This window comes from Tamandua tetradactyla, chromosome 10 (genome assembly GCF_023851605.1).
Source record: "Tamandua tetradactyla isolate mTamTet1 chromosome 10, mTamTet1.pri, whole genome shotgun sequence".
In the NCBI taxonomy this organism is placed as follows: domain Eukaryota; kingdom Metazoa; phylum Chordata; class Mammalia; order Pilosa; family Myrmecophagidae; genus Tamandua; species Tamandua tetradactyla.
The window spans coordinates 109721321-109747103 of NC_135336.1; the positions used below are offsets into that span (position 1 = coordinate 109721321).

Below are 25783 nucleotides of genomic sequence, written 5' to 3' on the forward strand. Positions count from 1 at the left end.
TAATTGATTCCTTATGCTCCTCAATGGGTCCTGAGGCACTTTCCAGTGGATGTATCAGTGGTGAACAAATATTGGTGATAAGAAAATGCAGTTGTGGGAAAGTTACAGGCCCAGACAAGGGGATGCCCAGGCCTGAGTCAAACAGAACTTGAAGCCAGCAAATTGGGAGAGGATCATGACTGGATCCAATGCCTTTGTTAATACCCTTCCTGCTGAGTCACAGCTAATGGAGACACTTGAAGACTGAAATTAATACCTCCGTCAAAGCTAATGGACCTCTGTTGAATATCTGTTCTCTGTAGACATGGTTTTGAGATGCCTTTGGCATACGCTGAGGATGATTGGCCACTGGATTTTAACACCTGCATTTGAGAATCATTTCTGCCACAGGAAGCAGGAAGGCCTTGCACAGCTCATTGACTTATTGGAACCACAGCCTTCTGATCTGTGAAACTGAAATAGGGTTTCTACCACTTAGCATTTGGTCTGATCCAGAAAGAACTCCAAGGCATGTTGTGACAATATCAAGAAAACAAGGAAAGGAGACATGCCTAGAGTAGTCTCCAGCTCTTGTGTGTGTGAGAGTGTGTGTGTTTTCAGGGCATGCATAACTACACATATGTGCCTGTGTGTATAGAAAAACTCTAGAAGGGCCTGCAAGAAATTATTGGACTCAGGGGAGCCAGGCACTTTATATTGCATTTCTTTGAGATTTTGCCTTATTTATTTTGAAAATCAGAATAAGAGCATTTGCCTTCTGCAGTGCTGGTTGAAGGTCAGATGGTTTCAAATATAATGTGAGTATCTGCAGATGTTTCATGAACAGCAGTTTTCTTCTCACTCTGTAGAGCTGGGAGTGACCTGGCCTGAGACATACTCTCCTTCTTGTCCTTTCTGGCTGAATTGACATTTTTGTGTTCTACCCTAACCTTACAGGAAAGATGGGAAGTAGAAATGCCTGGATCAACCTGAGCACCTGGCGAACATGGCCTCCTTGTGGGTTGGATTTTCTGGTAATGCAGTGGACATGCATTTCCAGTCCAAACTTCCAGTTTCAAAGCTGGGGAACAAGGGGCCCCAGAAGTGGGGGGAGCTGTGGAGGGTTCCCCCAGGATTTGGTGCTGTGCTACCCTGATCCTCTCCTTTGGCTGAGACTCAGCCCCCCACTGCTGGGATGTTGGTGGCCAATGGTGCTTGGCCATGTCCATCTCTGGGTGCCACGTGTGGAGAAAGGTGCAGCCACAGCTATACCTCCATCCCAGAGAGCCCCATCCAGTCCTGCCCATGACCCCACAGCCCCACAGCCCCACAGCCCATGACAGGAGAGGTAGCAGGGCCACTGCAAGTCCACAGGTCTTGGTGGCTCTGCTCAGGCCGCTCTGGGACCTGTGACCATGCAGGTCCCCCTCCCCATAGGTCCTTCTCCCTGCCGGAACCCCTGCAGGCCCTGCCCCTGAGCCCACCTCAGTGTCTGCAGGCTACCCCGCACACCTTGCATCTCTATCTTAGGGTTTCCACAAGAATCTGCCCTAAGCTTGCCCCAGGCCCTATCCAGCTCCCCTCCCTGCACCTTGCACATTCACTGCCCTGTCTGGGGTCACGATATGGGGGCTGGGTCACAATCACACCCATCGTTGTCTGCTTTCCTGACTGCAGTGAGCACCTACGTGGTCACTGTTGAGACTGGCAGTGTAGTGGGTCCAAACCCTTAGCAGACCTGTCCTAGCCCCACTGGGCCCACCTCAGTGTTAGATGATGGCATGGAGAAGAGACAGCATGTGAGCCAGGGGCCACTTTGACCCCACAGCTTCCTCCTGTTTCACAGCAGTGCACCTGTCTCCTTTTCAGCACTGTCTACTACTCACCTTCCTGCTACAAGGGCCTTTCTAAGCTATTTTTATACCTCCAATGTTCGTACTCTCTTTCCTTTAAAGATTAAACAGTCTCATTGTAGGTGCTTGACCGTTCAAGTCGCTTGTTCAATGATGTGTGAAATAGTATGATCTATGCTACATCTTGCAAAATCCTTAATTCTGTGGGGAATGGGTGTGGTCCTGGAAAAGAAGCCCCCTCTTGGCTGCTGACTTTCTCTGTAAATACTCTGCAGGGCCAGAGGGAAGGCACACAAGTGGCTATCACTCAATTCCATTGCTGTTATTATTTTAATTTAAACATGATATTGCAGAGGTTTGGCAGATTTCAGTGTTTTTTTCTACACAGGGGTTTAGAGAAGAGAATCCAACTGAGATCTCTCTACCTGCAAGACTTTTCCTGGAGCCTTTAACTACCTCCCAGCTTTCCTAAGAATGGGACCACTCCCTTAAGTGCCGGACCCCGCACCTCCCGGGGAGCAGGGAGGTGGTCGTGTCCTGCCTGGTGGCGTGTCCAGCCTGGGTGGCATGTCTGACCTGGGCCCTGGGCAATGCCTCCTTTTCTGTCTTGTCTTACCCTGCAGGAGAGCTTCTACGTGCCATCAGACAGCTGCATGCAGCGCGCGTACAAGTGGCACCGAGACCTGTGCTGCCTGCTCTCGCACGTCCAGTGGGGCCTGTGCACCCACTTCCTTGTCCGCAGGGAGGCCGTGCCTGAGCTGTTGCCCACGGAGCTGGGTAAGGGAGATGGGCAGGGGCTGGGCAATTGTGGCACGCTCCAAACTGCGTAGGTTTTTCTCTCCTTAGCATCATCCCGGCAAGGGAGAACCTTAGAAGTACAAAGGAAGTTAAAAAAAAAAAAGGCATGAACACCTCAAGATGTATCATTCACGCACTCATTCATTTATTCACCGTTTATTGAAAGCTTATTACTTGCCTGGTGCTGTTGGTACAGAATGTTAAGTTGCTTTATAGGGGCAAATCTTAGTTTGTAACTCTTTTTGTTTAGGCTGTAATCATGAGATTACAGTTTATAAGGGTGTAAAACATTTATAAGAACAGGCTCACTCTCTCTATATATACTCAATATATAATCACATATATGTTTATGGTACATAATCTGATGGTTATAACTTTCTATGAGTCCTTCTTACCTGGTCTTCTGGGGATGAATTGCTTCTTGCATGTGGATTTTCCAAAGATTAGGCATCATGGTGATTGTTTATCAGAACTCAGTCCCTCTTGTTTGACAGGTGAAGGGACCAAAGCTCAGAGAGCTGCTCACTCAAGGTCACACAGTGATTCATGTCAGGGCATGACAGGACCCTTGCCCTGAGACAGCTCCTTTATGTCAGGCCGCACTCATTCACAGGTGCTGTGTGACGGCCCTGCAGAGCCCCTTGCCTCAGGGACAGAGCCCAGTCTCTTAGCCTGGTGTCTAGCACCAATGCCTGTTTTCACCATTGGAACTCTGCTTGGTCCCCAGACTGCCTGGACACACCACTGGCCCCTCCTGCTGTTATGGCTGCCTGGCAGTCTTTCTGTCCCACTTGTGCCCTGGCAGACTGTCCCTGAACATGGTCCGTGACTGCCCTGGGCCCACTGACTACAGTAAGTCGTTCATATCTTGCTCCCCCAGTTGGCTGTTGGTCCTGAGTAGCAGAGACCTCTGAGCTGCCTCACCATGCCCCGCACCTGGCATGGGGGCACAGGAGCAGGTGCTGCACTGCTGCTGACCTGAATTCTGCTCCATCTGACCTTCCAGCTTTGACAGCTCCAACATTCCCTGCACTCAGGCACCGCTCTTTGAATCACACAATCTTTGAGTTGAATGTTTTTCACGTGCATGAAAGAAAGATACACAGAATCAGAGCCAATTCACAGAGCTCAAAGGGACAGGCATAGTGTGCAGTAGCAGTTGGCTTCTAATATAACTTAAAAAAACAGGAACTGAGTTTGCTTATTTGCTCATCCAATCACACATTGTGTTTATTGAGCACCTACTGTGTGTCAGGCATTATGCTGGCCTCAAAGGTCACAGCCACAATGATATCCAGGGTGCCTGGGGTGCTCGGGTCTGAGGAGAGGCAGCATGTGAGGTGTGGGCCTGGACATGGAAGTGTGGAAGGGCTGCCCTGCTCACCTGCGTGGTGGCCCTTGTTACAGCCTGGTGCAGGGCAGGGAAGAGTTCACGCACAGTCACCCCTGAGACTGTTAAAGTCACATGGCCTCAGGCCACTCCCCACTAACAGTGGGGTGATATGGGTCCTCTGTGGGCAGAGAGGGTTAGAAATTCACAACAAGCAGGCTTAGAGGGCTGGGGCTAAGGGGTTTCCACCATGCCACTCACTGGACTTCCTAGTCCATCTGTGAGACGGGGGCACCAATGCATGTCCCAAACACCTCGCAGGTGGGGGTCACTGCATACAAAGTGTCAAAGTGTGACCCTGGGTCGCTCAGCATGTGGGAGTCCGCGGTTCTGTCCAGTCACCATGAATAGTGTTGACCCTCACTGGGTGCCGACTACGTGCTTCCCCAGCTCCCCCAGCCCCCCAGCCCCCCAAAGCCCCCAGCTCCCCCAGTCCCCAAGATCCCCCAGACCCCCAGCCCCCCCAGCTCCCCAGACCCCCAAGGCCCCCACTTCCCCCAGCCCCCCAGCCCCCCAAGGCCCCCAGCTCCCCAGACCCCCAAGGTCCCCAAGGCCCCCAGTCCCCCAGCCCCCCAAGGCCCCCAGCTCCCCCAGCCCCCCAAGGCCCCCAGCTCCCCCAGAGCCCCAGACCCTCCAGCTCCCCAGGCCCGCAGCTCCCCCAGCCCCTCAAGGCCCCCAGCTCCCCAGCTCCCCCCTGGGCACCCAGCTCCCCCAGTTCTCCCAGACCCCCAGTCCCCCCAGAGCCCCAGCCCCCTCAGCCCCCCAGCCCACCCAGCTACCCCCTCCATACCCAGGCCCACCCAGGTGAGGGGAACACATCGATGCCCTGTTCCTCAGAACTGGGGTTTCTGTGACTAGGCCAATTTGAAATGTGTGCTTCTTTCATTAATTAGCAACTGCTGCCCTGGAGAGGCTGTCGGTTTAGTTGATGTTGTCACTCTTCTCTCTAGAGGCCCTCGCTGTGGAAGAAATGCTCTCTCAGTTGTGCTCCAAGCTACAGGTAATAACAAATCCGACCCCTCGGGTGTGCACGGCAGTGACCATGCAGGGACGTGTCTGCTTGCTCAGAGGGCGGGCAGGGGAAGGCAGGACCTGTGCCTCGGGTGCCCCCTGCCACCAGAACCACCACGCCCAGCTCTGTGCTGGGTACTCTGGAGATACTGAGCAGGTTAGGGTCTCTGCCCCCGAGAGCTCACAGCACCTGTACTCATTTGGCCTCGCCTCCCCATTTAAGGAGCATTTGCAGATGACCTTACTGTGCCTCTGGGTGTGGATGACTGTCTCCCTCTGTTGCCCATGCCGCAGTAGGGATGCTGGTGGAGTGAAGAGGACACAAACCACAGCAGGCATGGGCTAAACATCCATCAAGCACTTCTTGAGAATTTGTGCTTAAAGTTATTTAGCAAATTCATGTTATAGTCTGTGGAACACTTCCGGGTCCCTTAAACTGAATGTTGTGGGTGGTTATGGTTATTCTTCTCATATCATGAGAGATAAATTCAGATGGAAAGACATGTAGTGACCTAGATGGGTGATGTGGCCATGCTTCTACTGGGTGTAGAAGCCATGCTCCAAAGCAAACTGTGCCTCCCCAGACTGAGCTCTCTTAATCTGGGGGTTCTCAACCCAGACTGCACATTACAGTCACCCCCAAGCCTGTTGAAGCAGAATATCTGAGCATGGATTCAGGTATTGGCATTTTCAGGAAGAGCTTCCCAGATGTATTATATAACATGTGCAGCCAGGCTGAGAATTGCTTTAGACCAGGCAGTGCAGTGAGCACACTTCAGTGTAACCGCAAAGGACATGGTGGAAGCTGAGCTGGGGATTGGGAGCTGCAGGGCTTTAGGGCGGGGCTGTGGGGTCGGACTGTTGCCACGAGCCCCAAAGAGTGCATGGGGATTACAGGGGAATCCCACCGCAGGCACATCCCATCCTCATGGCAGCCTGGAGGCTCAGGCGAGGACATTTACATAAAGCCCGAAGGGGACCTGCACGCATACACATAGGAGCTGTTACCTGTAACTGGGAGCAGCCAGTGCAGGTGTCAAAGGGGTGGCCAAGCCAGATGAGGGCCCAGAAGCCACGGATGGATGCAGCACTGCCATCCTCCCCAGGCGGTCCTGGAGACCCATAGGCTTCACACCCAGTTGGCCATGCTAACACCTGGAGACCCATGGGCTTTGTACCCATGTTGGCCATGCCCACACCCAACCTGGCCCTGCTCACACCCAGGCTTCTGACCCCCTGACTCCGGGTGTGCACCACTGGGCAATGGCTTCCAGGGTCATGGGTCCCTTGTTTGCACCTCGGGATGCTGTGAGGGGCTGGGTCCCAACTCCCCCAGGATCTAGCCAAAGCAGTGGGCTTGTGGGGGCACAGTTCAAGGCCCCAAAGAGAAACTGTTAAAAATCTGTAGAATACCAGAAATTAAATCTCAGCAATTAAAAACAACCCACCCACACATTAGCTTGGCATTCACAACTGGAATGGTGGGGCAGGGAGTCAGAGATGGGCAGCGGGCAGCTCCAGGGCTGGCTTTCAGGGCACACTCAGTCCCTGGGCACTTCCCTTCCCAGGCCCGGGAACCCTGCACTACCCAGGCCCCAGCACTGCAGTCCAAGAAGAAACTCAGGTCCAGTGAGTTCAGTCACAAGACCCCACAGTGGGGAAGCTTGCCATGGAACCAGGAGACCCAATTCAAAGGCCTCTCCTACTCTTTCTGAAATGCCAGACTCCTGTTTTGGACTCCGTGGCTCTGTCAGCACATTTCTAGTTTCTAAGGATGTTGTCAGTCCCTTCCAGCTTCCATCCAGGTTAAAGGATCAGTGAGAGCCTAAGCCACTTCCTTCTCAGGGGACATACCCTGGGGTTCAGGAGAGAAGAAAAGATCAAAGGAGATGCCCACTGCCTGCCATTCCTTTTGATTTTGAACAAAGAGCCCAAGAAAAACCACTGATGTAAATGGAGCACCTACTTTGTGGTCATCCCCTCAGCAGTGGGTGTAAACGCAGCACCCACCATGGGCCAATCCCCTAGGCAGCAGGTATAAACAGAGCACCTACTGTGTGTACATCCCCTAGGTAGAGGGTGTAAACAGAGCACCTACTGTGTGTTGATCCCCTAGGATGTTAAATTCTCATTGAACCTTTCCTCTGCCTTGGTGATTTTTCAGCCCCTTCTCCTAGCAGAGGAAACCAAAGCTTTAGAGATTCCAGGTGGCTGTTCTTCTCTCTACCCTCCCCTTCCCTGCCAGCCAGAGTCCAGTGCTGCTGCTTTTCACCACGGACTCCAGATGTTTCCATGATTAGGGCCGTCCAGGCAGCCAGGGAGTGAGAGAGCTCAGTTACAGGCAACTCATTTGAGCAGCATATTTACTTCTCTCTTGACCTGAGCTTCTCAAACTTAAACAGGCATCAGAATCTCTGGGTCTTGTTAAGTTGCAGATTCTAATTCAGTGGTCTGCGGAGGGTGGGAGACCCTCTCATCAGCTCTCAGGAGAAAGGGGAGCAGCAGGCACTGAGACTCCATCAGGACACATCCTTTCCACCCTCCACTGTGGGCTGGGATAGCACCGTCCCATCTGCCCTCTGGCCTTCCCTTCCCTGAGGTGACCCTCCCATGCGGCACGCTCCCCAGCTACATTACAGAGTGCCCTGATGGAAGACACGGGGTTTGGCAGCACTGCAGCCTTCCTTTCTGGTGCCCGCTGTCCTAGCACAGGGAGGCCACTAGGTCTCTGTCCTAGCACAGAGACCCCAGGGCTCTGTGCACTTGGTGACTGCCCTGTTCACAGGGTTTGCCCTCAGTGGCTGAGCCCTGCCTGGCTGAGCTTCTGCATTGCACAGCAGAGTTGGCTGCAGAAGGAACAGGAGTCAAACCAAATTCTGACGCTGTGCATCCTGCCTACAGCTGCCAGGGCTAAGGCCCGAACCCCGGGGGGGAGGGAAAGTGATGCATGTGGGTTTCCTGTGTGGCTGCCCTCCCGCAGCCCTCCCCTTGCCTACGCCCTTGCCCCATGCCACTCTGCAGGCTGTCCCCCCTGCCGGGCTACCCCTTTCGCCTCTTTCCACACCCGACACAGCCTGGCCAGCAGCAGGGCCGAGCACTGGCTCCTGGGGTATCTGAAGTGAGAGGGAGCATCTGAGGCCACGTGGCCTCCCTGCCCTCTTCCAGCACTACCCACAGCGTCCTGACTCATGAGCTCCGCAGGTGCTCTGCCCTCCACTAGCCATGTGCATACATGGGGGGGAGTCTGAATTGCAGCCGCAGCCTGTCACCAACCTTCCGGCTGCTGGAGAGATCCCAGTGGGCCCGCCATGCTGCAGACTCCCCAGGTAGCCCAGAGCCAGTTAGCATCTCCAGGTGACCATCAGGTGAACTCACGTGAAGACCCTGCTGGCAGGGGTCGAGGGAGGGCCCTCCGGAAGACTAGTCACCCAAGTCAGATGAACTGGGGGGGGGAACCACCGTGTCCATTGCTACGGTAACAGCCTCGGGACAAATGCTCAGTGAGCAGGGGTGGGGGAGGGTGGGGATGGGGGAGGGTGGGGATTCCCAGCCAGGGTTCCTCTTACCCTCCCCAGGGTGCTCCCCGGGGACCTCCGCCGTTGGGCAGGCCCGATGCTCTCGCCTGGGGGACACAGGCGACTTCGCAATCCTCCAGCCGCCTGTCAAGCAGGCAGTCCCGGCGTGGACTCGGGGTGCAGCGGCTGCGCCCCTGGCTGCCGCCCCCGGAAGAATGGGTGACCCCACGGCGCGATGTGACGATCCCTGCGCGCAGACCCACGCGGCGCCTTCTGGTGTCTGCACGGCCGTCCCGGCACCCACCGTGGCGGGGCTGATGAAAGCAGGGTCTGCGCTGTATGCTGAGCTCGGCCCACATGGGTGGGGCAGCGGTTGGGGGGCGCGGCGATGCTGACGCTCATTCCCATGCGAAGCGGCTGAATGCGCCCCCCATGCAGGCGGCGCCTCCTCCGGACCCTCAGCCCCCACGGCATCCTGTGTGGTGGCCTCAGCCCTGCCCCGCGTCTTCCTAAGTAAACAGTTGTCACCAGACTGCCAGCCTCTTACCGGAGTCTTACTTTGCTTTTCCTCCCCAGAGGTCAGCAACTCCCAGGGCAAAATAGGCAGTGGGCCGGGGGTTGGCGTGGCGGGGAAGAGTTGTCGCAGGGGTAGGAGTGGCTGAGCATCTCCTCGGGGGTCTCACCAGAGGCCTCTGGCCCAAACCCCCCTCGTCGTACCGGAGGCCCCCCCATGGGCCTGCAGGAGAAGCCCTCCAGGCCTTGTCTGGAATTGCACAGGCCCAGGCATCCTTGAAGGGAGGAGAGTCCTTCTGTGGCTTAGTTAGAAGCTTCTGGAATTGTTTGGAGCCATGTCTACTATAAACTGGGAATTAAAGCATAATTCTCCCAAAGGCATGTTCACTGAGGGCATTGCACTGTCCTCCGGCTCTGGGGCTGCCCTTAGGCTCACCTGTCCGGGCCTTGCTGTGGTGGTGGGGGGTCCAGAAGGCAGAAGTGCCACATGCGATCACAGAGCAACTGGGGAGTAAAGCCTGCAATGTCCAGTTGGAGGGCTCCCAGAGGGTCTGTACCGCACAACTGGACTCCAAGGACACGGAGGTCAGCTGTGCACTGGAGCAGACTGGAAGTGTCATTGGTCATCAGAAACAAGGTGACACTGTGTTGACTCCTTAAAGGGTTACTTGGCAGAGGACAGACTGGTCCAAGGTGGTGAGGAGAAGGATAGAGGAGAAGGCATTCCAAAGCAAGGGTGCAGCCTGGTCAAGGGCCTGGGGTTGGAAACAGCCAGGTGTCCCAGGCCTGCAGGTAAGTGCGACTGGGGCAGGGGGTGTGCATTGCACCAGGAAGGACAGAGCAGAGGCTAGACTGGAAGTGTGTTGGACTGTGTGTTAGTTTTCCAGCTGCCAGAATGTAATACACCAAGACTGGGATGGCTTTTACAAAGGAATTTAATAAGTTACAAGTTTACTGTTCTAAGGAAGTGAAAGTGTCCAAATTAAGGCACCCACAAGTGGTTACCCTCACTCAAGGAAGTCCGATGGGTAAGAAACAGCTCTGTCAGCTGGACAGTCACGTGGCTGGCATCTGCTGGTCCCTTGCTCCTGGGCTCTGTTGCTTTTAGTCTCTGTTCCTGTGGGGGTTCCTCACTTTGCCTCTCTGGTACTGGCTTTAATCTCTTGGCTTCCATTGACTCTTTCCAAGCTCTGGCATGTTTAACATCTCATGGCAACATCTGCTGGGCTCCAAGCATCTCCACACATCCATGTCTCTGTCCCCCACATGTCCGCATCTGTGTCGGCTCTGAGACTTCTGTAGCATCTGTCAATTCTGTCCTTTCTGTCCTTTCTGACTTTCTCTCCCCTATGCTTCCTCTTTTAAAGGGCTCTAGTAATCTCATCTAGACCCTCTGGAGCGGGTGGGGTCACATCTCCATCTAATCAAAGGTCACACCCACAACTGGGTGTGTCACAATCTCAGGGGAGAGAATCTAATAGGAAATTTCCAACCTATCGTACTGAATTTTGTACATAGAGGATTAAAAGAAAAGGCTGCTCCCACAAAATTGATGCAGGGTAAAAACATGGCTTTTCTGGGGTACATAAAGCTTTCACACTGGCACAGTGGGTGTTGATTGGAGTATAAATACTCTGCCCCACTCTAGTCTATCCCAAAACCTTACCATCTAGCCCTGAGGTTTTCTAGTGACCAAGTCCCCAGCTGTCTCAGCCCTGACCTTGTTTCTCTGCTCTTTAACACTTACAGCCATGGTGTGTTATGAGACTGAGCCAGGGGTAGGTATTCACTATTTGAGCCCCACCCCCTATTGAGTCAGGGTGGGAAATAAGGCTGTTTGCACATTCTGAAGCTTTGCAGCCAGGGTAGTTGTCAGTGTCATTACCTCTTGGAAGAAGCAGCTCCAGGATGCTACAGCTGAAGAATAGCCTGCACCTGGGAGCTAGCCAATAGTTGCAAAGCAGCAACAGCCAACATTTAGAGAGGATTAGTGGGCATTTTTTTCCCTTCTCTCATTTTTTTACTCTTAGAACCCTCAGCTCACTGGTCATACCTTCAGCTAGCATCAGGTCTTTGGAGAACAGCAACAAGAATATCCAGTGTTTCAAGATAGCATCCTCATCTGGGTTGTTGCATTCAAAAAGCAGATATTTGCTTTGCATGCCCATTTTACAGGTGGGGAATCTGAGGCACAGGGCAAAGAAAGGAAGAGCTGCAGTTTTCAAGGCCTGCATTATATGCCCATGCTCCCTTATCCATGAGAGAGGGCTCCATGGCACTTTTGTCACCCACTTTCCTATCTTCCCCCTGCAGGAAGCTCCAGGAAGACAGAGCCCCTCCTTTATGCATCTCTGTGTGTCTGTTTATTCCAAGCACCCACATTGGATGATGTTCATTTAAACATTAGGCTTGATAAATGCTGCTTGAATGCCAGCTCGCTGTCCACATAGCAGAGGTCCTTGCAGTCAAGACTAAGCTCTTCAGATGTTATGTGGACAGTGAAGAACTGTCTAAATACTTTATTACCACCATGGATGCTTCAACTCCCAGATAAAGAGTGATATGATAAAACAATACTGTAGAGCTGTGAGATATAATTTCACAGATACACAGAGAAAGGAGAGAGGATCATGAGGAACAGAGAAGCCAGCCAAGCCTTCAGGAAGAAGGCTGCAGCAATGTAATGGAGTGGGGGCATTGACCACTACCTTTTTATTTCTCCAGATGTTGAACAATCCAGAGAAAATAGCTGAGCAGATAAGTAAGGATCTCGCCTGGCTTACCTCCCACCTGATGGCCCTTTGGACCCAGTTCCTGGACACGGTCACTCTGTACTCCCATGTGACCACTTATCTCACCCAGGGACATCACACATTGCAGGTAAGCTGCCACAGGGCACCAGTGCCACAATGTTGTGTCAGTGCCCTCTCAAGGAAGCATTAGGAAAGGCAGTTTATCAGGCAGAAGAACCCGCTTGCCTCTATAGATCTGAGTGCTGGTCTGGGCTCCACCTTGGACTTCGCGTGTGACTTTCTGAGCTCATTTAACCTTCTGAAGCTCTGCTCTCCCATTCGGGAAGTACCTTTCTTGACCACCTCAGATGATAGCAGACTCTTTGAAAAGTTTCTTTTAAAGTATTTTCGAATGTAAGACCTCATTCTTAGTGTCTTTCTTTACCACCAGCTTGGGTGTATGTGGGTGGATTTAGAGTCACAGGCTTCCGTGCCTGATAAGATGTATTGATCTTCTCAACCGGAGCAAAAGATTCAACTGTCTGAGTACCAACATCTACAAGTGCCCAAGGAACACATTTAAATGACCAGCTTTGCACATTTTGTTTCTTTTGCATTTATTTACAGTCCTTGTTTGCAAGGGGCTTAACTTCTGCTAGAATAAATAAGACCAAACATAAAAATGATAGCAAGCAGTGCAGGCATGAGTTCATAAGCATGCGTTAGATGGCTGCTCAGAGCCACATGAGCGAGGGAAGCTGGTGGAAGGGTAGAAAGACCATTGTTCCAGAAGCTCTGGGCTGTGGCCAAAGTCCTGTTCCTATTAGGACATAACTCTTGCCTCTTTGAACCTCAATTTCTTTTAAAGAAGTGGTGATAATACCCACCCAAGGGGTTTCACAATTTGCACGGTTTTATCCCTCAGGTCCGAAGGTTTTCTGAGGCCTTCTTTTACATGGAGCACCAAAACCCTGCAGTGCTGACCTTTCAGGAAAATCTGTGAGTATTCCTTCCCATTTCCAGCCCACTCCCTAGATGCAGCCACCCAAGACATTCCCGCTTAGAGTCCCTTCTCCACTTTGTCTTCCCAGCCCTGCACTTCCAGTTGCTGTTCCCTGTGCAGACAAACAGCAGAGGAGGGAGCTGGCAGCTGGCAGCTGTCCTTGTTGAGGGTTCTGGTAACTCTGCAGGGCAGAATCAAGACTTCTAGGTCCCTGTGTGCTGAGTCCTCTCTGCAGAATGAGTTAGAAGCAGGGGCATGGCCACCAACTGTGTCAGAATTAGACAAACTGCACTTCAGACTCTGCAGAGGCTAAGAAATGCATTTAGCATAAGCCTGAAATGCTTAATGAAGAGAATAAGTTTCTTAATTTTGCCTTCCTCCAAAAATATGTAAAAGCACTCAAGACATTTGGTGAGAGGGTTGAAGAACAAAGAGGCCGTCTTATCTTCTCTTACAGATTTCCTGGGGGGCAGGCTCAGAGAGTGCACCAATATGTTCTGACATTTGCCACTCAAGACCAAGATTTATTTTTGTTTGTTTCTAAATGATATGCTCACTCCCCTCCCCCCCAAATTAATGTGGATGGAATCAGCTCTGAGTTGTCACAGGAAATCCAGCAGAAGCATTTGAGATTCAGCTGCCATTCAAGGCCATCTTGGGGATCTTTTCAGTTTCATTTTTGTAGTCTTATTTTCTCCCTATTCTTCATTCAGTTTGGAAAGTACAACGATGTTTGCAACTTACCTCATTGATTCTTACAGCGAGAGGAGCACAAGGAAAGGCATTTTATGTTAAAATAGCTTGTCTAGAAATATCATGAGTTGTTCATTCATTCATTCATTCTGCCAAATCCCCAGCTAGAATAAGCCAAGTATATTTTTCAAAAATAAAATCATAACAGCTAATCTGACAAATATAAACATAGCTTTGATAGCCACTCTGCAAAATACTGCAAAGCAGAACTACTGCCGTGAACCTGCTTCCCCATGTCACCACAGCACTAGGGGACACGGGGACCCTGGCCTCGGCTCTGTCCCAGGCGTGTGCAGGCTCAGAGGCTGTGGGTGCAAAGTGCTGCTTGCCAGGTACCACTGACATGGGCTGCATCCAGCCCTCGGAGGTCACTGGCCACTTACAGTGCGGAGTCCCTGAGAAAGGCATTTTGTTTTTAAAACTCACCTATCCTTAATTTCCTTTCATGTAAGGGTAGAAAGATAATAGTCATGAGGATCAAATGAGAAAATTCATGCAAATGGAATACAGAATATGTAGTGCAAGCCACAGGCTCTGTGCCCAGAAAACATTAGATGATGGATGATTTAAATATCCACTGTACACTTAGGCACTGGAGATAGAGTGGAGAAGAAGTCAAGGTCTCTGTCCTCCTGGGTTACTTAGCCCAGTGGAGGAGGAGGGAAGGGTGTCAAAATGACAGCATTTCAGGTTATGCCAATGAAAAATGTAAAGCCAGGTTAGGGTGTAGGGAGTGGCGAGTGTGGGGACAGTCCAAGTCCTGGTGAAAGCACAGACACTCTGGCGGTGGGGCTGGCTGATTTCTGCAGTGTAGACACCCCCACTATGACTGATTTCACACATCAGTGTGCATCAGTGAACTTGGAAAAAGATGTACAGAGTCAGTTCCTGCCAACTGGCAAGGACTGGATTCAGGGTGGGTATTGGGTTGGCATCTCCAGCACGACTGGAGGAGGTCTTCCCAAGGCTGTGATGCTGAACAAAGACTGGGCTAACAGCCATGCTCAGGTGGGGGAGGTGTGCAGGCAGAGGGGCCTCTGGGTGGGGTCCTAGACACAGAATCACTGCTTACCGCACCACTGGCAGGTAGGTGTGTGCCTGCAGGGGAGTGTGCCCACAGGGGAGTGGGCAGGCAGGGGAGTGTACCCGTGAGAGAGTGTGCCCATGGGGGAGTGGGCATGTGGGGGAGTGTGTCCGCAGGGAAGTGTGTCCGCAGGGGAGTGTGCCCACAGGGGAGTGGGCACACCGGGAAGTGGCACATGGGGGAGTGTGCCCTCAGGGGAGTGGGCATGTGGGGGAGTGTGCCCACAGAGGAGTGGACCCACGGAAGAGTTGGCACACAGGGGAGGGCAGCAGAGGGAGACTGGCATGGGGCCTCATGGCAAGGGGAGGCAAGTGGACCTCGGACAAGGTCACTAAAATGGATGGTCCTGTGGGTGATGGCGGTGGAGTTTATCCATTTGTTTCTTTTTTTAACTGGTAAATGGGTAGGAAGAACAAACCTTGGCATTTCAGATCTCTTATACTTGGGGGGAAATCTAAGTTCTGTTACTTAAGGTACTTGTGGCATCCAAATGGCGACTGAACTTTCAGGGCATCAGCTTCTTATCTACAAAAGTAGATTCCTTCATCCAATAAATACCTGTTTAAAGTCAACTATGAGCCTGGCATTGTTCAGTGTTGGGTATTCATCAGTAACCAAAGCAGATGGATCCCTGCCTCATGGAACTTGTATCAGAGTGGTGGAAGTCAAATGAGCGAATCTTGTATCAGAGTGGTGGAAGTCAAATGAGCGAATATAATCGGCCAGGTGATGAGTGCTGTGGGGGAATGTATCGGTGTGAGGGGCTGAGGGTCTAAAGCATGCGGTTCCCCAGGAAGTGATGTTTGATCAGAGACCTGAAGCGGGGGGGATTGCAGATATGTGGGACATCGTAACATTTACATGATACGGTATTTTAAAGGTAGATAAGTTTGTAAACATTTGATTAATATTAGTTATTAATCTATACTATTAAGACAGACTAGAACAGAGATTAATATTCAGCAGAAAGTGGACTTTAAGAATAAGGACTATAGCACAGAGAGGGGGATTTTATTTCGGACTGGGAAAAATACTACAATGAGCTGTGAGCAGAGGTGAGCCTGAGGCTGTGTAGTGAGCAGGTGCTATGTGTGTAAGGCTGGTGGCTGAGTGTGAATGGAGGTGAGCCTGAGGCTGTGAGTAGGCGCTGTGTATGTGAGGCTGGCAGCTGAGTGTGAGCAGAGGTGAGCCTGAGGCTGTGTAGTGAGCAGGTTCTGTGCATGTGAGGCTGGCAGTTGTGTGGACACCAGCTCCTGCGGATGTGGCAGGCAGTGAGTGTGACCCACACACCAAGCTTTCCTGCTGCTCCTGGGCAGTCCATGCTCTCAGTCAGCATGGACAGGTGGAAGTGCCTGGTGTGCAGCTGGAACGGGTCGGCAGGACCATCTGGCTCTCCTGAACCTGGACTGGGTTTCTCAGACAGCTGCTCACACTCACCTCACAGGCCGTGGGGCCAGCACAGTGGACTCACTGAAATAGGGGCCAGGGGGCTGGACAGGAGGGTATGAGTAGCTAATGAGGGTCCTAAGTGCATGCTGACACTTTCCTCTCCATGCTGTGTCTGTGAGTGCACGTTTCTGACAGTGTGTGACTCATTAGGTTTCCATGTAAGTGAAGAGCATTTGTAACTGTATGTTGGAGTGTTTTTCAAAAGTGTTTGAAACAATGATTTAGGCCCAGCTGGTAGGGGGATGTTTGCTTATCTCTCCTTAATTACCCTCCTCTAGCTGTGCTTTCACCCAGTAGGGAGCCACTCAATCAGTTTACTGATGACCTAAGGGGATATGTTTATTTCCATGATTACAATAGTTGAGACTTCACTGTGCCATTTACATTTCTTGCATTAAGAATTGTAACAGTATCTAAATTTCCAGTCAGTCTTTCCATAAGCTGTGATGCACCCAGGGCTGGGCACATTTCACCGGCCTTCAGGTGCCCACAACCCATGAGATTTCTCCAGGAAGAACCCCCTGACCCGGAGAGGTGGATGCTGATGTTACCCTATTTTACAGCAGGGGAACTGGGAAAACCAGGGCTCAGAGAGGTTTAGTAACTGAAGTTAGTTGGCACAGCGGGCACATGGCCCCATGCTTCCTGAGGCTCTCTGAAGGGGGCTGAGCCACCTTAAAAGGAGAGGAGGGGGAAAGGAGGCCAAGGGTGTGTTCTCAGCCTCTGCAGTGGAAGCCTGTATGCTCCTGGCTGGGTGTGAGCTCTCTGAAAGGGGCACCAGGCTCTGCCCTGCTCATGGGGAGCCCTAACACCCAACACCCCACTCCCAGTACCTGCCTATGGGCTCAGCTGTGAGTGCCCCTGCCCCCTGCCCTGCTCCCTCCCTGACTTTTCGATGGGTGAAGAGGGACCACGACCTTGAACAGGAGCCTTGTGGGGGATGCAGCTAAGCTGTGTGGGGGTTGCAGCCGAGCCCCATGGGGGGTGCAGCCGAACTCCTGGGGGGTGAAGCTGAGCCCTGTGGAGGGGGGGCAGCCAAACCCCTGGGAGGTGCAGCCAAGCCCCTGGGGGGTGCAGATGAGCCACGTGGGGGGTGCGGGCTGAGCTTCATTTCCAGCTGCATCTCCTCATTTAAGAGGCTCAGGTGGGGCTGGGCAGGGGGTGGTGATGGTCTGAATAGGGAAAAGCAGACAGAATCCAGATTCCTGCTTGAAAGCAGCTGGTGCTGAGGAACAGGGCTTTCTTATTTATTCATGTCTCTCTGAACCACTGACAAGCTTGTTCACTAGATTCTTCTCCCTCCCTCCTGCCCTTCCTCACTCTCTCCCATGAGTTTTGGTTGCCTGTTATATTGCAGACACTGATGTAGGAACTTCGGCTTCAGTGATTAAGAAAAACAAAAGGCAGACTAGGTCCCTGCCCTCAAGCAACTTATTGCAGGAGAGAGACTAGAAGGGTTTTGCAAAGAATTGAGCAAGAAAATTCCAGAAAGAGCTAAGGAACTAAATCCAGGATGGAAAGAGATTGTCTGGGGTTGACTGGGGTGCATGGGGGGAGGCCTGGTGCTCTCGGGTGGGTGCTGGAGAGAATCTCTGAGAAGGTGGCATTTTAGCCTAGGCCTGAGGGCAGAGGGACCTGGCTGAGCAGGTACAGCCAGTGCAAACACCCCGAGGCAGGGCCAGCCAGCACGCTGACTCAGAAGAGAGTGCAATGGGTAAAGTCAGTGCCCGAAGAGGAAGAGGGGGTTAAATCCCAGAGGGGGCACCATGGCAATCGCACAGTCTGGGAGCGTCATCCCAGAATCAGGATTTCTTCGAAGTTTTGCTAAGAATGAGCCTGACTCCAGTCCCTCCGACACACCCTCTCTGCAGATTCCCTAATACAGACCAAAAGGCACTTTCCTGATTCCCTCCGGTCATACACACAAGCAGAAGCACACTCTCACATATGCATGTGTGAACACACACAGTAACATGTGCAACAGCACACTCCCACATATGCATGTGTGAGCACACATGTGCAACAGCACACCCATGTATGCATGAACACACACTCACATGTGCAGCAGTACACTCCCACAAATGCATGTGTGAACATAGACTTTCATACCTGCACAAACACCCCACATGTGCACATATGAACACATACATACAGAGACACACATGCACAAATGCATGTATGAAACTTTATTTGCACACATGTACACACACTGCACATGCAATCATGCATGTCCACAAGCTCACTCTGTGGCCAGAATTATTTGCATCAAGACGGACTTGACTGGGGCATTTCTTGGCATCCACTACTTCACCATTGCCCACCCAGGACTGTACTGTGTGGACCTTCCTGTGCCAGCCCCGACCTGCCCTGTGCTTTCCCTTGGGCCCTCCCTCTGCAATGCTGAGCATCTGGGCCAAGTCCACACCTCCCCCTGCCTTGCATATCTCATGTTGGTTCCTTCCTTTTTGTTACAAATAGGGATGGATCTCCTACCTTGCTTGAGGCCTTGGCCAAGGCACCTGGGATGAATCAGCGACTAAAAGGGACAGAACATGGGGTGGTGGAAAGAGGGTGTCAAAAGGTCCTAGATACTGTGGGAAAAATACAGCAGGATAAAGGGGCACCAAATGGGCCAGTGGGAGGGGCACAGGGGCAGATTCCAGTGGGGCTTTGTTGATCTTTGTCAGAGCAGAGAGCAGGCCTGCTGGGCGTGTATCCCCCCATGCTGCAACCCAGGGTGCCCGGCATCCTCAGCACCCCCTCTCCAACCAGGTGCCACTGTGACTTTTTTTCAAAAATGTTTTATTTGTACATTTAATCCCCATAATTGTACACTGTAGGTATTCCAAAGTTATACCATCTCTTGTTATCCTCTGTCTTTCCTTCTGGATTCACACATACTCCCAGCCCTTCTCCCTCAATCATACTCACATTCAGCTTCAGTCAGAACTTGTATTACTGTGCTGCTGTCAGGTAGTATTGTGCTATCCATTTCTGAATTTTTATAATCAGTTCTGTTGCACAGTCTGTATCCCTTCAGCACCAATTGTCCAATCCCTACCCTGTTTTTATCTCCTGGTAACCTCTGTGCTTATCTTCAACTCTCCTTAAGTTCACTCATTAAGGTTATTTACATTAGTGAGACCATACAATATTTGTCCTTTTTTTACTGGCTAATTTCACTCAGCATAATGTTCTCAAGATTCATCAGGTTGTTACATGCTTCATGATTTTATTCTGTCTTACAGCTATGGAATATGCCAATCTTATGGATAACCACAGCTTGTTTAGCCACTCATCCATTGATGGACATTTGGGCTGTTTCCATCTCTTGGCAATTGTAAATAATGCTGCTATAAACATTGGTGTGCAAATGTCCATTTGTGTCCTTGCCCTCATGCCCTCTGAATAGATACCTAGCAATGGTATTGCCAGATCATATGGCAATTCTATACTTAGCTTCCTGAGGAACCACCAAACTGCCTTCCACAGCAGTTGTACCATTTGACATTCCCACCAACAATGGATAAGTATATCTCTTTCTCCACATCCTCTCCAGCACGTGTCCTTTTATGTTTTTTGTTTTTTTATAATGGCTGTTCTAGTTTGCTAGCTGCTGGAATGTAGCATACCAGAGATGGATTGTCTTTTAATAAAAGGGGATTTATTTTGTTAGTTCTTCAGAGGAAAGGCAGATAACTTTCATATGAGGTTCTTTCTTACATGGGAAGGCTCAGGGTGATCTCTGCTGGCCTTCTCTCCAGGCCTCTGGGTTCCAACAACTTTCCCCGGGGTGATTCCTTTCTGCATCTCCAAAGGCCTGGGCTGAGCTGTGAGTGCTGAGATGAAGTATGCTGAACTGTTTGGGCTGTACTATATTGAGCTCTCTCATTTAAGCACCAGCCAATTAAGTCAAATGTCATTCATTGCAGCAGGCATGCCTCCTAGCCAACTGCGGATGTAATCAGCAACAGATGAGCATCACATATCATTGGCTCATGTCCACAGCAACAGAACTAGGTGTCTTCACATGGCCAAGTTGACAACTGAATCTAATTACCACAGTGGCCATTCTAGTGGATGTGAGGTGATATCTCATTATGGTTTTTATTTGCATTTACCTAATAGCCAGTGAAATTGAGCATCTTTTCATGTGCCTTTTAACCATTTGCATTTACTTTTCTGAAAAGTGTCTGTTCATGTCTTTTGCCCATTTTCCAACTGAGTCTTTTGTCTTTTCATGGCTGAGTTGAAGAATTTTGTTGTATATTCTGAATACTAAATCCTTATCTGATATGTGATTTCCAAATATTGTCTCCCATTGCAGTAAGCTGGCTTTTTACTTTCTTGAAAAATTTTAATGCAAGAAAGTGTATAATTTTGAGGAGTTCCCATTTATCTATTCCTTTTTTCAATGTTCATGTTTTGCATGTAAGGTCTAGGAAATTACCTCCTATCACATGATTTATATTTCCCTACATTTTCTTCTAAAAGTTCTAAGCTCTTACTTCTAATGTTTAATTCTTTGATGCACTTTGAGTTCATTTTTATAGGGTGTGAGATGTGAATCCTCTTTCATTCTTTTACCTACGGATATCCAGTTCTCCAAAACCACCATTTATTGAAGAAGCTGCTCTCCCCCAAGTGAGTTGTCTTGACTTCCTTATCAAAGATCAGTTGTCCATTAATGAGAGGGTCTATTTCTGAACACTCTGTTCAATTCCATCGGTCAGTATATCTATCTTTATGCCAGTACCATGCTGTTTTAACCACCTCTTTGTAATATGCTTTGAAGTGAGGTAGTATGAGACCTCTGACTTCATTTTTCTTTCTCAAGATATTTTTAGCTATTTGGGGAACCTTTCCCATCCAAATAAATTCAGTTATTCTTTCTATTTCTGCAAAGTAGGTTTTAGGGAATTTAATTGGTATTGCATTGAATTTATAAATCAAATTGGGTAGAATTGACATCTTAACTATATTTATTCTTCCAATCTGTGAATATGGTATGCCCTTCCATTTATTTAGGTCTCCCATGATTTCCTTTAGCAATTTATTATCATTTTTTTTGCATATGTCTTTTTTATCCTTAGTTAAATTTATTCCTAAATATTTTATTATTTTGGTTGCTATTATAAATGAATGTTTTTTCTTGATTTCTTCCTCAGATCACTCATCACTAGTGTATAGAAACACTACTGATTTGGGGGTGTTGATGTTGTACCCTGCCACTTTGTTGTACTCATTTATTAGTCCTAGTACCTTTGCTGTAGATTTTGTTTGGGGGAGGAATTTTTGACATATAGTATCATATCATCTGCAAGCAATGAGAGTTTTACTTCTTCCTTTCCAATTTGGATGCTTTGTATTTCTTTTTCTTGTCTAATTGCTCTGGCTAGAACTTCCAACACAATGTTGACTAACAATGGTGACAGTAGACATCCTGGTCTTGTTCCTGATCTTAGAGGGAAAGCTTTCAGCCTTTCCCCATTGAGGAGGATGCTAGCTGTGGGCTTTTCATATATTCCTTTTATCATGTTGAGGAAGTTCCCTTCTATTCCTATCTTTTGAAGTGTTTTCATCATGAAAGGATGTTGAATTTTATCAAATGCCTTTTCTGTATCAATCAAGATGATCAGGTGGTTTTTCTGTTTTGATTTGTTGATATGATGTATTACATTAATTGATTTTCTTATGTTGAAACAGCCTTGCATACCTGGAATAAATCCCACTTGGTCATGGTGTATAATTCTTTTAATATGCTGCTGGATTTGATTTGGAAGTATTTTATTGAAGATTTTTACACCTATATTTCTTAGAGAAATTGGTCTGTAATTTTCTTTTCTTGTAGTATCTTTGGCTTTGTTCTTAGGGTGATATTGGCTTCATAGAATTACTTTGGTAGCTTTCTCCCCTCTTCAATTTTTTGAAGCGTTTGTGCAGGATTAGTACTAATTCTTTCTTGAATATTTGGTAGAATTCACATGTGAAGCCATCTGGTCCTGGACTTTTCTTTTTTGGGAGTTTCTTGATGAATGATTCGATCTCTTTACTTGTGATTGGTTTGTTGAGGTCATCTATTTCTTCTTGAGTCAATGTTGGTTGTTCATGCTTTTCTAGGAAGTTGTCCATTTCATCTAAATTGTCTAGTTTATTAGCATAAAGTTGCTCATAGTATCCTCTCATTACCTCCTTTATTTCTGCAAGGTCAGTCGTTATGTCTCCTCTTCCATTTCTGATTTTATTCATTTGCATCCTCTCTCTTTTTTTTGTTAACCTCACTAACAGTCCATCAATTTTATTGATTTTTCTCAGACAACCAGCTTCTGGTTTTGTTGATTTTCTCTATTTTTTCATATTCTCAATTTCATTTATTTCTGCTCTAATATTCATTACTTCTTTCCTTTTGTTTGCTTTGGGATTAATTTTCTGCTTTTCTTTAATTCTTCTAAGAGAACAGTTAATTCCTCAATTTTTGCTCTTTCTCCTTTTTTAATATAGGCATTTAAGGCAATAAATTTCCCTCTTAGCACTGTCTTTGTGGCATCCCATTTATTTTGATATGTTGTATTTTCATTTTCATTTGCCTTGAGATATTTACTGACTTCTCCTGTAATTTCTTCCTTGACCCACTGGTTGTTTAAGAGTGTGTTATTTGTGAATTTTCTGGCCTCTGCCTGTCATTGATTTCTAACTTTATTTCGTTATGATCCGAGAGAGTGTTTTGTATGATTTCAATCTTTTTAAATTTATTGAGAGTTGCTTTGTGACCCAACATATGGTCTCTCCTTGAGAATGATCCATGAGCACTTGAGAAAAGTATATATCCTGCTGTTGTGGGGTGAAATGTTCTGTAGATGGCTATTAAGTCTACTTCATTCATCAGATTGTTCAAATTCTGTTTCTTTACTGATCCTCTGTCTAGATGTTCCAAATATTGATGAAGCAGGGAATTGAAATCTCCAACTATTATGGTAGAGGTTGTCCCTTCAGTGATGTCAGTGATTGCCTCATGTATTTTGGAGCACTCTGGCTCAGTACATAATTATTTATGATGGTTATGTGCCGCTGATAGCTTCAGCCGGGCCGCGCGACCGGTACACTGGGTGGGTTTGGGGCGAGCTCGCAGGGAATTAACCTGGGTAAGCTGGAGCCGGCGCTTTCCCCAGCCGGCGGTCGCGAGAAGTCTTCCCTGAGGCCAGATGCGGGTTTTAAGCCTTTATTGTTACACTCCGGGATGGGCCACCCGGGAACCCGAGGAGTGAGACGTCTGGGGTCTGAAGACCCCGGGGCTCGGACGACCCAGAGCGGGGTAAGCGTGGGGCTTAAGTACTCTCGGGGAGGGGTGGAGTCTTGGGCGCACACGTCAGGAAGGGACAGCCAATCACACAAGGCGGGAGGCAGTTGCTAGGCTGAGGGCTTAGGTTAGGTATAGAGGAGTGAAGAGAATAACAGGAAGGCTTGCAGTTTAGTGGTGAGCTACGGAAATGGGCGGTCTACAACAAGAGGGGGAAGGGGGGAACAGAGAGGGGGGTTACAGGTACGGAGGGCAGAGAGTGAATGTAGAGAGGGAGAGAAGGATTAAAAAATTTTAAGCATGGTTAGGCTCCAGTCCCTGAGAAATATGCCACAGTTATGTCTTCTTGTTAAATTGTTCTTTTTGTTAATACAGTGTGTCCTTCTTTGCCCCTTTTAATTGTTTTACATTTGAAGTCTAATTTTTTTGATATTAGTGCAGTTACTCCTGTTCTTTTCTGATTGTTGTTTGCATGAAATATCTTTTCCCAACTTTTCACTTTCAGCCTATTTTTATCCTTGGGTCTAAAGTGAATCTCTTGTAGACAGCATATAGATGGGTCCTGTTTTTTATCCATTCTGTCTTTTGAATGGGGAGTTTGATCCATTAAAGCCTTTGTAATGTTTTTTTTAAGTGTGAAATAAAACATATATACAAAAAACCAATGAATTTCCTAGTACAGTTTGACAAGTAGTTGTATAACAGATTTAAAAGTTTGGTGTGAGTTACAGTTCCATGATTTTTCGTTTTTTCTTCTAGCAACTCCATGACACTGGAGACCAAAGGAAATACCAATATAATGATTCAGCAGTTATTCTCATTTTTTAAATCCTATCTTCTCTGTTATAGTTCTTTTCTTTTTTTGTTAAAAATAACACAAATTAGAAAAGCAATAAATTTCAAAGTACCTTGCAACAATTAGTTGTAGAACAGATTTCAGATTTTTGTATGGGTTACAATTGCACAATTTTAGGTTTTCATTTCTTGCTGCTCTAAGGTACTGGACACTAAAAGAAATATCAATATAATGATAACATTTAATGTTATTACTATAAAGGCAGAATTTCTTCTACCATTTTGTCTTTTTGGATTTTATATGTCACATTTAATGTTTTTCCTTTTTACCTTATACTGATTATCTCATTTCTACACTCCTCTTTAGACCTCTCTGTCCTGCCATTTCCTATCTGCCTCAAGTGCTCCCTTTAGTATTTCTCACAGACCCAGTCTCTTAATCACAAATTCTCTTAATGGTTGTTTGTCTGAAAATATTTCAATCTCCCCCTCATTTTTGAAGGACAATTTTGCTGCGTATGGAATTCCTCATTGGCAGTTTTTCTCTTTTAGAATCTTACATATATCATACCACTGCCTTTTGTCTCCATGATTTCTGCTGAGAAATCTACACATTGTCTTATTGGGCTTTCCTTGTATGTGATGGACTGCTTTTCTCTTGATGCTTTGAAAATTCTATCTTTCTATTTGATATCTGATAGTCTGGTTAGTGTCTTGAAGTATGTGTGTTTGGATCTGTTGGGGTTCACTGCAATTCTTGGATCTGTAATTTTATGTCTTTCATAAGCGATGGGAAATGTTCAGTGGCTATTTTCTCCATTAACCTTTCTCCTCCCTTTTCCTTCTGTTCTGCTTCTGGACACCCACAACACGTACATTCATGTGTTCAACGTTGTCATTAAATTCCCTGTGTCCCTGTTCATATTTTCCCATTCTCTTCCCTATATATTTTTTGTGTGTTGGATTTTAAATGTCCACTCATCTATCTCATTGATCCTTTCTTCTGCCTCTTCAAATCTCTTGTTGTAGATTTCTGTTGTTTTTCTCATTTCTTCAGTTGTGCCTTTCATTCCCATATGCTCTGTCATTCATTTTTTTAACTTTAGAGTTCCTTTTGTTTACCGAGTGTCTTCTTTATATCCTCCCTCAACTTGTTGATTTGATTTTTAATGATATTTTCCATGTCTGTTTGAACATCCTCAATTAGTTGTTTTTAACTCCTGTATAACATTTGAATTGTTGGTTTGTTCCTTTGAGTGGGCTATATCTTTAATTTTCCTAGTATGACTCATTATGTTTTTGCTGCATCTAGGCACTTTATTTCCCTAATTAGTTTATTCTGGAGTTTGTTTTCACTCTTTTACCTAGGTTTTCTTGCTGGATAGCTTTGCTCTCTGTCTGTTCTTTGGCATTTTGTTCGACTTATTGTAGACCTCTGACACAGGTTCTGTTTAACTGATCAGAATTTTTTAGTTTTTGTTTTTCTGTTTCTTGTTGATTTACAGGAGGAAGAGTCACCAGTATCAGTTTTCCCTGAGGGTGAGACCCAGCAGGTTGTCAGACTTTCCTATGAAGCCTCTAGATTCTGTGCTTTTCCTGTCCTTCCAGTGT

The 25783-nt window shown here is 48.2% G+C and overlaps 1 pseudogene; it reads left to right on the forward strand.

The window, feature by feature from the left end:
- The first annotated feature begins 8263 nt into the window (after positions 1 to 8263).
- LOC143647770 (26S proteasome regulatory subunit 4-like) overlaps positions 8264 to 25783 on the forward strand; it is a 59553-nt pseudogene continuing 42033 nt past the window's right edge.